Raw genomic sequence first — 13087 nt, 5'->3', positions numbered from 1 at the left:
AACCTTTTAGCTGGGCATCAGGCACTATCATTCCCCAGCACTACACTGGACTTACTGACAGCCAAGAAGTATTCTGATGGTCAGCACACCCATCAGCAAGAAGTTTCAAGATTCCAGGTCACCTCTTTCCAATGCAAAAGCCAGTATCTCCATCCTTTTCCTGTGTAGCCAGGCTGGTCTATGGTCTTCTCACTAAAATGTGGCATCAAGAAGCACTGGTGCTATTTTATGGTCACCTTATTTTTGATAAAGGAGGCAAGAATATACAATGGAGAAAAGACAGCCTCTTCAATAAGTGGTGCTGGGAAAACTGGACAGCTACATGTAAAAGAATGAAACTAGAATACTCCCTAACACCATACACAAAAATAAATTCAAAATGGATTAAAGAACTAAATGTAAGACCAGACACTATAAAACTCTTAGAGGAAAACATAGGCAGAACACTCTATGACACAAATCACAGCAAGATCCTTTTCGACCCACCTCCTAGAGAAAGGGAAATAAAAACAAAAATAAACCAATGGGACCTAATGAAACTTAAAACCTTTTGCACAGCAAAGGAAACCATAAACAAGACGAAAAGACAACCCTCAGAATGGGAGAAAATATTTGCAAATGAAGCCACTGACAAAGGATTAATCTCCAAAATTTACAAGCAGCTCATGCAGCTCAATATCAAAAAGACAAACAACCCAATCCAAAAATGGGCAGAACACCTACATAGACATTTCTCCAAAGAAGATATACAGATTGCCAACAAACACATGAAAGGATGCTCAACATCACTAATCATTAAAGAAATGCAAATCAAAACTACAATGAGGTATCACCTCACACCAGTTAGAATGGGCATCATCAAAAAATCTACAAACAGTAAATGCTGGAGAGGGTGGGGAGAAAAGGGAACCCTCTTGCACTGTTGGTGGGAATGTAAATTGATACAGCCACTATGGAGAACAGTATGGAGGTTCCTTAAAAAACTAAAAATAGAACTACCATATGACCCAGCAATCCCACTACTGGGCACATATCCTGAGAAAACCACAATTCAAAAAGAGTCATGCACCACAATGTTCATTGCAGCTCTATTTATAATAGCTTCCATTTACAATGGAAGCAACCTAAGTGTCCACTGACAGATGAATGGATAAAGAAGATGTGGCACATATATACAATGGAATATTACTCAGCCATAAAAAGAAACGAAATTGAGTCATTTGTAGTGAGGTGGATGGACCTAGAATCTGTCATACAGAGTGAAGTAAGTCAGAAAAAGAAAAACAACTACCGTATGCTAACACATATATATGGAATCTAAAAAAAAAAAAAAAAGGTTCTGAAGAACCTGGGGCAGGACGGAATAAAGACGCAGACATAGAGAATGGACTTGAGGTCACGGGGAGGGGGAAGGGTAAGCTAGGACAAAGTGAGAGAGTGGCATAGACATATATACACTACCAAATGTAAAATAGATAGCTAGTGGGAAGCAATCACATAGCACAGGGTGATCAGCTTGGTGCTCTGTGACCACCTAGAGGGGTGGAATAGGGAAGGTGGGAGGGAGACGCAAGAGGGAGGAGATATGGGGATATATGTATATGTATAGCTGATTCACTTTGTTATAAAGCAGAAACTAACACACCATTGTAAAGCAATTATACTCCAATAAAGATGTTAAAAAAAAAAGAAGCATTGGTGTTCTGAACCATCTTTAAGACGTTTTTTGGGGGACTTTCTGGAAACAAATGAGCTAAGAGTAAGTGGTAGAGAGTGAAATGACTAGCCCTGACTGTGTTGTTCCCAATACTCAGGTACAGCCCTGGTTGAAATAGATGGCTACCTACAGAAGAGAACTTCTATAATTCAGTGAGCCCCATGTTCCCAATTTACAGTCAGCTAGCTCCCGCACACAGCAGCTCACAATCAGGTGATGACTAGGGTTCTCATCTCAACAACAAAATGAAAACAAAATGTTCTAACCAAAGGAAAACAGGAAGAAGAAACAGAACTAAAATAAAGAACTTGAAAGACATCTACAAAAATAAATCCAGCAACTCCACTCCTAGGATATACCCAAGAGAACTGAAAACGTATGCTCACACAGGAACTTGTAAAAGGATGTTCAAAGCTGTGTTATAGCATAACAGCTAAGAAGGAGAAACAATCCAGATGTTCACGCATTGATGAATGGGTAAACAAAATGTGTATATCCATATAATGGAATATCATTAAGCCATAAAGGAGAATGGAGTACTGATACATACTACAACATGGGTGAACTTTTGAAAACATGCTAAGTAAAAGCCAGACATAAAATATCACATATTGTATGATGCCACTAGTTTGAAATGCCCCAAATAGGCAAATCCATAGAGACTGAAGTAGATTAGTGGTTGCCAGGGGCAAAGGGAAGGGTAGAATGGTGAGTGACTGCTGATGTGTACAAGATTCCTTTTTGGGGTGATGGAAGGTTTCTGGAATTAGATAGTGGTGATGGTTGCACAACTGTGTGAATATACAAAAAAAAAAAACACTGACTTGCACACTTTAAATGGGTGAATTTTATGGTATGTGAATTATATCTCAATTTAAAAAATATTTTAAATTAAAAGCCATTGTAGTACAAGTAGGACAAAGGGAGGGACATGAAGAATGAAGAGTGACTAGGATTAGGATCACTCATTTATTCAACAAAATTTAATAAGCACCTACTATGTCAGGCATTGCTCCAAACAGAGCTGACTTAGAGTGAATGAGGCAAAAGTGATTCCTGCACTCTGGAAGTGTATCACCTGGCAGGGGAGACAGACACTAATACAACAAAGATACAAATAAGTACGAGATTACAGTAGATGGATGGATAGATTGATGATTGATTGACAGACGATAGATAGATAGATGATAGTCAAAAGAATGAAAGAGAGAGAGGGAGGGAGGGAGAGAGAGAGAGGGAGGGGGAGAGAGAGAGAGAGAGAGAGAAAGAAAGAAAGAAAGAAAGAAAGAAAGAAAGAAAGAAAGAAAGGAAGAAAAGAAAGAAAGAAATTACAAACACTTTTTAAATGTGGTATCCTTCTATTCTATGCAATATCATTGAATAAATTCTTTTTAGTCAGACTCCTGGGATAGTACAAATGAATCATCAATAATGAAGACATTTGGGGTGTTCTTAATCCTTAAGTCAAAAGCATTTCCCCTGGAGACATCAACAGCAATAAATGGAAGAGCAGTAGAGCCATCATCATTCTTATCAGTGACAGGACAAGCCGGAGTGGATGGTCATCTCCTACTTTGTGAGCATTGGCAGAACCAGTAGGCAACTACCAAGATGATATCAGAGAACCACAGGGAACCACAGACTCGCTTTAGAGCTGGAGAAAATCAGCCCCTGAGAAGTGAAGTGGATTCCAAAGTCAGTCAACTTGTAATGATAGAGCTAAGACTTGAAAGAAGATCACAGGAAGTCTATGTTCCGAAGTCTGAGCTCCTTAGACACCGGCAGTGGTGCTCACCTGCTGGAAAGTGAACCATTCTAAAGTACTAACAGGTAATTGTGGGCTAGTGTGTGTTCCCTTCAAGGTAATCTATTATGACTTTCAAATCAACAGAGGTCTTATGGGAGAAAAAATCTCAGCGGAAGATGGAAACTAAAAGAACCTCTGAGGCCAAAAAGATAGACTTGTGTGGTCTGGCATGCCTTTTACCCGCCCTGTTCCCAGACCATACATCGAAGCATTAAGGCCACTTGGGGCTTGTTTCTCTTTAAGTCTTTATTAGTTGCTCATTTAAATGGCACCTGTACATTCCTTCAATTCAGCAGATACATGAAGTTGGACTGTAAACTTTTTCACTGGTTTAGGCTCCCTTATTGAGCAAATGCGTTTAGTCTCCTGGTATCAGCCACCTTTGTGAATTCTTTCAGGAGTGGATGGAAGAGAGGGAGGACCACCAGGGGTCTCAGAGCCTGGACAAGTCCTCAGCTGTCTGTGTAGAGAGAACCCCAGCCTGTTCCTCAGCCTAGTTCTTGGTCACCAGACACCAATTCTACAAAGCTGGCTTCTGGGACTCATTCAAGTGAGTGAAATGTAAGCTTTATTGAGCACCTACAGTGCACTGGTCATGGAGGGAGCATGGAGATGAATCCAGCCCATCTCTGCCCTCGACAAGGGTGCTGTCATGGAGTGATTCATGCTGATGCTGAGTGTAGATACAAAGGTGGCTTCCTAAGAAGGGAGAGTCCCCTTGCTACACACTTCCCTCTTCACTGACTGTGTATTTTGCCATTTGAAACACTAGTGCTACAAGGTACTCTATGTAAAAAGCAATCTGTGGGCAAGTCTGTCTGGGAAATGTAATGTCAGCTTGAGAAAATGATAAGAAGAAAGCTATCTTCCCCACCTGGCTGGGGGGCCTTGGATGCATATTTTAATCCTGACTCTTCCGTTAATTGGCTATGTGAGCTTAAAATTAATATGATCAACTTTATATTTTCATACATACAACTTTATAATTTCATTTCCAGATTGCTCTGTTAGGAAGCTTGTTTGTCTGGTACTCTGTCAACCTAACAAACCACTTTCCCCACCTTTCACTCCCTTTCTCTCTCCCCAAGCGCGCACACGCACGCACAGACACACGCCTCTCTCTTCTAAGGGTTAACCAGAGGGACTCTGAATGAACTGCTGTGTCTTTCATAACTGCTAATTGACAATGATGGCGATGCCTGCTGGGCTTTCTAATCTATGGCAATCTTTTCATTTTTCGCGGGCCACCCTGCTCTCCCAGTCCCCATAATAGCTATTCTAAAACCACACTTTGCAGCCTTCTATTCATCTCTCAATGGCAAAAGAACTCGTAGCATGGTCTAGCGAGTGGTTCGGAGCACTAGACTTTGAGTCAGGCTGCTTAGAGAGTCAAGCCATTTGAATTCTCTAATATTTGGTTCCTCATCTATAAGACATGGCTGATCATTGATGCAACTAACAAATAGCATTTCAGTATCTATGTGCTAGGTACTCATCTCAGTGGGACTGTCTGACCCCTGGGGGTACGACAGGAAATGAGAAAACAAGGTCCCTGCATTCACTGAACTTGCATTCCTTTGGAATGGTTACGATAACACTTATCTCTTAATATTGAGATGAGGTTAATGAGATGATCCCTTATCTCATTTAATCCAGATTTAGGACTGTACTTTTCCCATAATAAGTATTCAACAAATGTTAGCTTTTATGATAATTATTACTACTACTTCATAGAGTTTACTTAGGCATAAATCCCCCCATAATCTCATAAACTTGTCTTCATCCAATCCTATCCTTACTGCTGTAACAAAAAAGTTGTGATCCGCAAAGCCACCTGTGGGAGGTGCGACTAGACCTTCCACTATGGCCATCACCTTAGCCCTCAGCTCCAACTTCCTAGACTACAGTAAGGAGTTTTTCCCTTGCCATAATGCTGGAGGGAGGAGGGAAGGACAGGTACCTTGAGTTCTGAATTCGTCCCGGATATTATAAACCATTATAAGGGTGATAGAAACCAGAGAATCTGTTATCGTAAAGTTTGAGCAGTTTTCTGATTCGCTGGAGATGGATCCTGGAGACTACCCATCAGCAGCCCATCCATATGATTTATGGACAGTGCCTCAGTGGACATTTTAGCCATGCAAAGAGGTTCTACTGGAGTAAAGATGTCCTGAGACACTACTGCTCCAAGGAGCAGGGAGAGGGGATAATAACGGCATCAAGGAGGCTGCTGCTTCTGGAGATACATGTTAGCTGAGGGGAGAGGAGAACAATCAGGGACGTTGAGATCTCTATTCCCTACCCGCCCCCTTGGACTGTATTGGAGCCCCATGCTTATATGTATGAGAGCTAGAAATGGATACATCCATGAATTTGAGAGTCTTTCAGATTTGAGGCAAAAGTAAATACCAGAAACTGTTCATGGGAGATTCTGAGACTCTGGGCATAAGCAGAGTTTCCTTGGACCCAAAGAACAGATTGAGACCCAGAGGTACAGGGTCTCACAGGTATAGGAACAGGCTATCCTGTTTTTTCATCTGCACAGACCCAGCTTCTCTCTTGCATGCTGAGGGCCACAGCTCTAGAAGCACCCAGGCTGCCCACTGTGGCAGTGGTGAGTCTTCCTTGAGTAGCTTGATGGAACTGGACCCCTTCAAAGGCAGCAGGAAAGAAGGAACATGGTGAGTACCACGTAGACTGCTGGTGGCCATCAGTGGGTTCATCCTGTGGGTGGGCGCTGCAGAATAATAGGGAGAATAATTGGGAGTTACATGCCTACTTGAGTGAGAAGAAGGGGTTCTGGGCTATATAATTTTAAGATTAAATTAATTAAGATTTAAAAGTTTACATGTCTGCCCTCATGTTTTAGTACTCACAAGTGAAGCAAGAAATTAAAAATATTTATTTCCCTTGATCCAAGAGGAACAGGAGATTCTTCTGTTATCCAAAGTTAATCTCCTACTTTTGTTCTGTATCTTGCCCAAACCACACTGCTTTACTAAAGTGGTGAATTGTAACTCAGATCTGTGTGGCTCCAAAGCCACCCACCCATGGAACAGCAGTTGTCAATCTTTACTCCATGTGATTGGTGTTCATTGCTGCCCTCCCATGAGACTGATGGCAAGCCCCTGATGGCAGAGAATCCAGTTGCCGTGTTGCTATGTTGCTATGTGTGAGTACAGCACCTTGATTATCATAAGTACTCAACAAATTAACGAGACAGGACATGGCCTGAGCTTTAAAGAATGGGTAAAAACTGAGATGGACTGAAGCTGTAAATCAGGGTTCCCCAAACTTTCAGCGTGCATCAGAATTGTCTAGGGGGCTCATAAAATGCCCATTTTCAATTCAGACCCAGCAGGTCCTACTGGATCCTGAGATCTTCGTCGTTAATGAGCATGACCAAGGATCCTCTTGAGTTGGTCCACAGGAACACGGCCACAGCACTTTGTCTAATTTCTCTGGCCCTTCCTGAGCAACCTTTCCTCTGAAATCACTTGTGCTCCCAGTCTGTGCCACAAAGGAAGAAGCGTTTTCTTAGGCTGTTCTTCATGCTTCAAGCTTTCCATGAGCTGATCATTCTCTGATCCCCCACACCACTGTATCTGTGTTTCTGCTACGATGCATGTACTTGGTACTAGCAGTGTCTATACTCATGCCTCATCACCTCCACTGAGCTATAGACATCTTGAGTTACCAGAAGAAAAGGGAGTTCATACTGAGTGGGTGCTGTGGTGCTCAGCAGATGTTGGGGGCAGGGTATTGCCGGCCAACAGCCTGCAGCTGGGTGCCTCCCCAGGAATTGCCCTCTGCTGATGGGGGCTGCCTTGCCCAAGCTGATGCCTCCTCCCTGTAGACACGAAGTCAGTGGAGCCAAAAAAGGACAAAAGCCTGGCACCCTTGACTCAGGACGTCTCTGAAGGGCCATCAGCCAGGGACCTCCCCAGGGGCTGGCTGAGCCCTCTGTTGCAGGCCGGCTCCTCCTTTCCCATCCCCTCCTCCCCCAGCAGGATTTCCTCTGAGCACTCCCTGCACCTCGGCACCCAGCGGCAGAATCTTAGCATCTGTTTCCAGGTGAATCGGATCTACAGGACACCTGCTACACACCAGGCACCAAGCTAGGCCTTTTGTATGCACAGTCTCAACTAATCCTCACCAAATTCAAAAGGTAGACCTCACTCCTTCAGCGTAGTTGAAGCTCCTGAGACTCAGAAAGGGGGACTCATTTACCGAAGCCCACGCACAGATGGTAAGTGCAGTGAAACAATTTAAATCCAGGCCATCATACCTTGAAAGCAAGATCTAGTCGATTTCTCTTTCTTTTTCTTCAATTGCGATATAACTGACATATAACATCATAGTAGCTAAGTGTATAACAATTCAATATTTTTATACGTTGTGAAATGATCACCACAGTGTCTAGTTAACATCCATCACCACACATAATTACAAATTTTTTTTTCTTGTGATGAGACCTTTTACGACCAGTCTCTTAGAGACTTTCAAATATATGATACGATGTTAACTACAGTCACAATACATTCTCCCCGTGACTTATTTAGTTGGTAACTGGAAGTTTGTACCTTTTTGATTTTGGTTTATCTTTATTTGCCCCTTCAGCACCTATTATGCTACCAAATAAATATTTGCCAAGGAAATAGTTAAAATGGAGATTTTGAGGTTCTGGAGGGTATAAACTATGACTCAGATTTGTGAAATTTCCCCCCTAGCTGAGTGCTATGTTGCCAAATACCCTGATGGCATCTATGGCTCAGAGAAGCACAGTGTTCAAGACCTGGCACGGTGTTTTAGTCTCTACTGAAATATTAACAGACCTACAACTTCTTTTCCTTTTATATTTGCCTAATTTTACTTTAAGTTGAAGGTCTGTGCAAATACATATATGAGGGCTCTTGGACACCAGGATTATTTGGACACCAGGCTGCTATTTATCCCTTGTCCGTCTCCACACTTCAGGGGCAGAGACCACTTGTTCAGATGCAGACAGCTTGCCAAGATGCTCTACTGTCTTCACTCATACCATGCCACACAGCTGAAGACCTCAGTTTTGTTACTAAACACAAGTGTCCAGAGAATGCACCCGGAGTTCAAGCACATCTCAGAAGGCAGTACTCTGGAGCACAGCGATGGCTGTATCTACTCCTGATTACCGCCCTGGTAGATCCCTTAGCTCATCCTGCTAAGTCTCACAGAGGAAGAATTCATACCAAACCTAGATTCTGGATTCTACATCAGGCTTTATTAGATCATGATGCAGTTTGCTTGGTGTGCACATGTGTGGTGTCTTAGTTTATGCCATATGGCTGAGAGAACATCTTTAGTGAAGCTCTGTCTGTGTCTACCTCTGCTCCAGGATACTGTTAGATCTGGGGCAGTTCTACCTACATGCTTGGGGGATTTAAGTGGGTCCCTAACATAGAGACATGCAGCCACTTCCCCAGCTAAGGAAGCAGCTCAGAAACTAAAGAACATCTGACAACCCCCAGGGCAGGGACTCAGGTAGTGCTGATACCAGAAGGTGTGATGGCATGCAACTTGCCGGTATGTTTGTTCAAAACAATTTTCCATGAATATGGGTTCTGCGCAACCTGAATAGAAAAACAGAGTTTCTATGGAATCTCCAGGTTGTTTTTTTCATCTGTCTACAAAATGAACCACACTCCTGTCTTAATGAAAATGCTACTCAATTACTATGATTTTATTAACAAGACAAGTGTAGCTATTTAGTGTCTAACAATGCAAGAGTTATAATTCCAAGGGGATTGTCAAATGCTAATTCTAAATTCAGAATGTAAAGCAAAAGTTTTATTAGCCTCCTCCCTGCAAAGAATACTTCTACTCTGTGCTGCAAAAATATTTGGATTTGGTGCCTGGGTGATTAAAGTCTTTAAGGTTGCAATAGTTATCAGCACATTATAAAATCATGAAGAATTTAACAGTTGAAAGTACTTTAAAATTTAATCTTGGTTTTTGTCCACATGAAGCAAGTAGACCCAAGTCTACATGAAGCAAGTAGACCCAAGTATATTACACTATGTGCCTAAGATGTGCCCCCCCGCCCTCCATCTGGGTTGTAGCATAATAAGAAGTAGGATGGGACTTCTACCGTCTCAAAATCTAGGCTCAAGTCCGAAGACCCATTGCAGGCCCCCCAGCCGTGGGTTCGGTCTGAGCAAAGGAGAGGGAAGAAGTTTTTAACTGGATGTGAGATTGAAATTTTAAACATAACTGAACTGGACAGCTTAATAACTGAAAGTGAATCTTAACTATCCAAATTGGACTTTGCCTAGAACTGAAAGTGACTTTGAGGGCATAGGATCTCTCAGAGAACTTACAAAGATGCAGGGAACGGATATTTGCCCAAGGATATTAGGAAATGAGGGTTGAGAAAAAAGAAAGTCATTTCCTATGTGTATCCTGTTGAGTTTAGTGCACTTAATATACAAGCTACAGAAATAAAACAGGTCCAGTTCAATATTGCAGAAATTTCCTGAATAAGTAATGTGTAGAGGCATAGTGCTAGGAACAGTGAGGAAATAAAAGATGAGAAATCCTATCACAGCCTGTATGAAAGTTATAATTAAAAATGGAAAACACTCGCAAACAACTGCAAGTACAGATCGTAGACTCTAAATAGAAAGACAAAAGAGGAGGGGCCGTCCACCACCCATGTCCCTGGGGACCCCTGGCACAGCCCCCCTCACCCCGTGGCCAGCAGGGCCCTGCTTGTGCTGGCTGTCCAGCTCATGGCCTGCCCAGTCAGGGCGGGTCTGGGGGACCATGGTGGCCTGAGGGATCTAGACTCTGGCCCTGTCTGCAGTTCCTGCTGGCTGGAGCCAGAAACTTGGGCTTTCCAGTTCACGAGCGGACAAGTTAACTTGTCACCTCTTCTCTCCACTTTACTTTGTTTGAAATCTAAATGAAACAACTTTATGAGAAGCCAAAAAAATTTTTTTGACAAAGTTTTGTTATATTTCTGGCTGAGAAATGTAGCTGCTGGAAAACAATGGATTTTCTGTAGGATTCGGTCATTTATGGACAAAAGAGTAATGAACATCTTAAGCTGTCTGCTTCCCACAAATTTAGGATATAACACAAGATAGAACTTGTTCCTGCAAAAGAATTTAAGAAATTTTCAAGAAGGGGAAGGCATTTGATCCTGACTTCGAAGAGTTTTAGCAAACACAAAATAGTAGGTAGGACAATGAAAGAACATCTCGTGGGCTCAATGTCTTCAACATGACTTGGTTGAACAAGCTTCTTATTGTTTACAGCAAAGAGTCCAAGGGATCTATCTACATGTGAACACTTAGTTAGTCTCTCTACTACATAGAAAATAGCCAGTAAAACTAAACTTATTGCTGGTATATTTCAGTTTCCCCATTGGAAGTTCCCTGTGTCTGAGAATTCAGCTTGTTTCCTTCCTGCCACAGAACATTCAGGAATAACTGTAGCCAAGGATCCGAGGAGCTGGACCTAGGCTCTGAAAAGATGTTGGAAAAATTAAATTTACTTCATATCATGTTTCAAACCACCACAGAATCATTTTGCAGTCACTTCACTATTCTCTGTTCTAATCCCTTGACTTACATTCTTGTCATTCTCTCCTGCCTTCTGCTGTCTTTTTTGGACTCCTTTCTTCTGAAATCTGTGACATTTTTCTGTGCTTATGATGAGTGCCACGAAGGATTTGACAGAGAAATCTAATAAGACTATAAATTCCTGGAGGCAGAGGCCTTTCCAGTGTAACTCCATTGCAGAGTTCCTAGCGCATTGCCGGGACATGTGTTTAACAAAGGTTTTCAAATTAGCGGATTAAGCGCCACCGCTGAATGGGAATGATTAATCATGCTAACTAATAAAAGACTATACAGGATGTATTTCAGCCAAAGAGCTTTGTAATACATGCTGAGTAATTATTGGAATGATAATAAGTAACTTAAGAATGTTTTCAGGTCTGCAGAGTTGTTTTGGCTATCCCACAAGGTCAGAGCACCTCATAAAAGTGATGGATGCTTTCTGCCTTCCGCTAAGCTGACAGCCCTCATCTCACACTGCAGTTTATGGTTCCTGACCCCGCATTCCGCAGCCGACCTGGAAGGGCCGCATTTCTGTGAGCCAGCTCCGATAAGCCACCTGAAAACTTCCCTGGGAGGCAGGCGGCAGGCAGGCAGAGACGGGTGCACTTAAGCCAGCTGCCCCCTCCCTGTGCCTTCCCCAAGCTTCCCTCAGATCCGATGGTGATGGCTGTGACAGACAACAGCACTAATCTCTTCAGGAACACCCCAGAACACAGAGCTCATCTGTGCTTCTAGGCTGGATTTTGCAGAAAATGGGAGATGGCACCCAAGCCCCTCTGGCGTGCCAAGAGTGTGGCTGGCCTGTGTGATACCCAGGCAGCTGGCACACACTGGCACTCTCTGGGGCCCCCGCAGAAGCTGTGAATCGTGTTCTGTCTCCCCCCAGAGTGTCTGGGGGAGTGGAATCTGCATTACAATATGTGCTCTGATGCTGTGGGGAAGGATCTTACACTTTGTCCAGGATGCCACTGGGCACAGAAGCCACCATCTCTAAGATTTGTCGTTCAACATCCACCCATAGGTCTGTAGTCCAGAAACCTGCCTGAAGTCAGGAGTACCAACCACATGGGCAGTGTGTGAAAGCTGTCCAGTGGTCAGACTCTTCCCGGCCCCTGTGGAAGGCCCGGATGTGCTCAAGGAGTCGCATATGCCATTTGTAAAACGGAAGACCCCTTGCTAATTGACAGGCCTGCAATGGTGTGGCCCTTTAAATTACCTTGGCATTAACTGCCTGGACAGGTTGTTCACTCAAATTGCCCTGGCTCGTTAATAACCCAAGCGGGCTGGTCTTTTAAATGACCGGGGGGCACTAATGGCCCAGGCTGGCCACTCTTTCACATCATCCTGGCACTAATGGCCTGGAAAGGGGGCTTGCTTTGCAGATTAACGAGTGTCCTCCAAATGGCAAAGGATTATGGAAAAAGAAAGAAAAACAAGCATTTGCAAGGGAAATAAGGAAAAGGTTTTACTTCTTCTTTCTCAGCATTCTGTGCCTTGTGAACAGCGCTGGAGGGCTCTGCCTTCTCTAAGAGAGCGTACACTTCCGCCTCCCTCTTTACTTTCCTTACCAACCACAGGCCACCATTACATTTTTTTTTTACTTTAAAAATATATATCTACAGTTCACTGAAGAAGAAACACGTCCTCTCATTCAGCCACAGTTTCTCTAATTTTGGTTCATTGTTATCCTGCTCCCATCTCATCCCCAGTTCATTTATTTACCAAGCATTGATTGATTGAATTATTACCTTATATGTTCAAGGTACCTGTCGAGTCTGTGAAGAGAGAGATATGGAATCATAGACCCCACCCCTAGGAGCTCCCATTTAAGTCAGGGAAACAGAGAGCCCTTTACAAATAATTGCATGGCACCGTGGTCAGTGCTGTGAAAGTCTGCAGTCCAAATGGGCTGCGAAAGCTTCACACTACAAGTGAGTTTGAAGACAATAGGATGAGTTCCTC

This window comes from Mesoplodon bidens, assembly GCF_964165515.1.
Source record: "Mesoplodon bidens genome assembly, chromosome: 13".
NCBI classification, from domain to species: Eukaryota; Metazoa; Chordata; class Mammalia; order Artiodactyla; family Ziphiidae; genus Mesoplodon; species Mesoplodon bidens.
Note: the sequence above shows the minus strand (reverse complement) of the source record.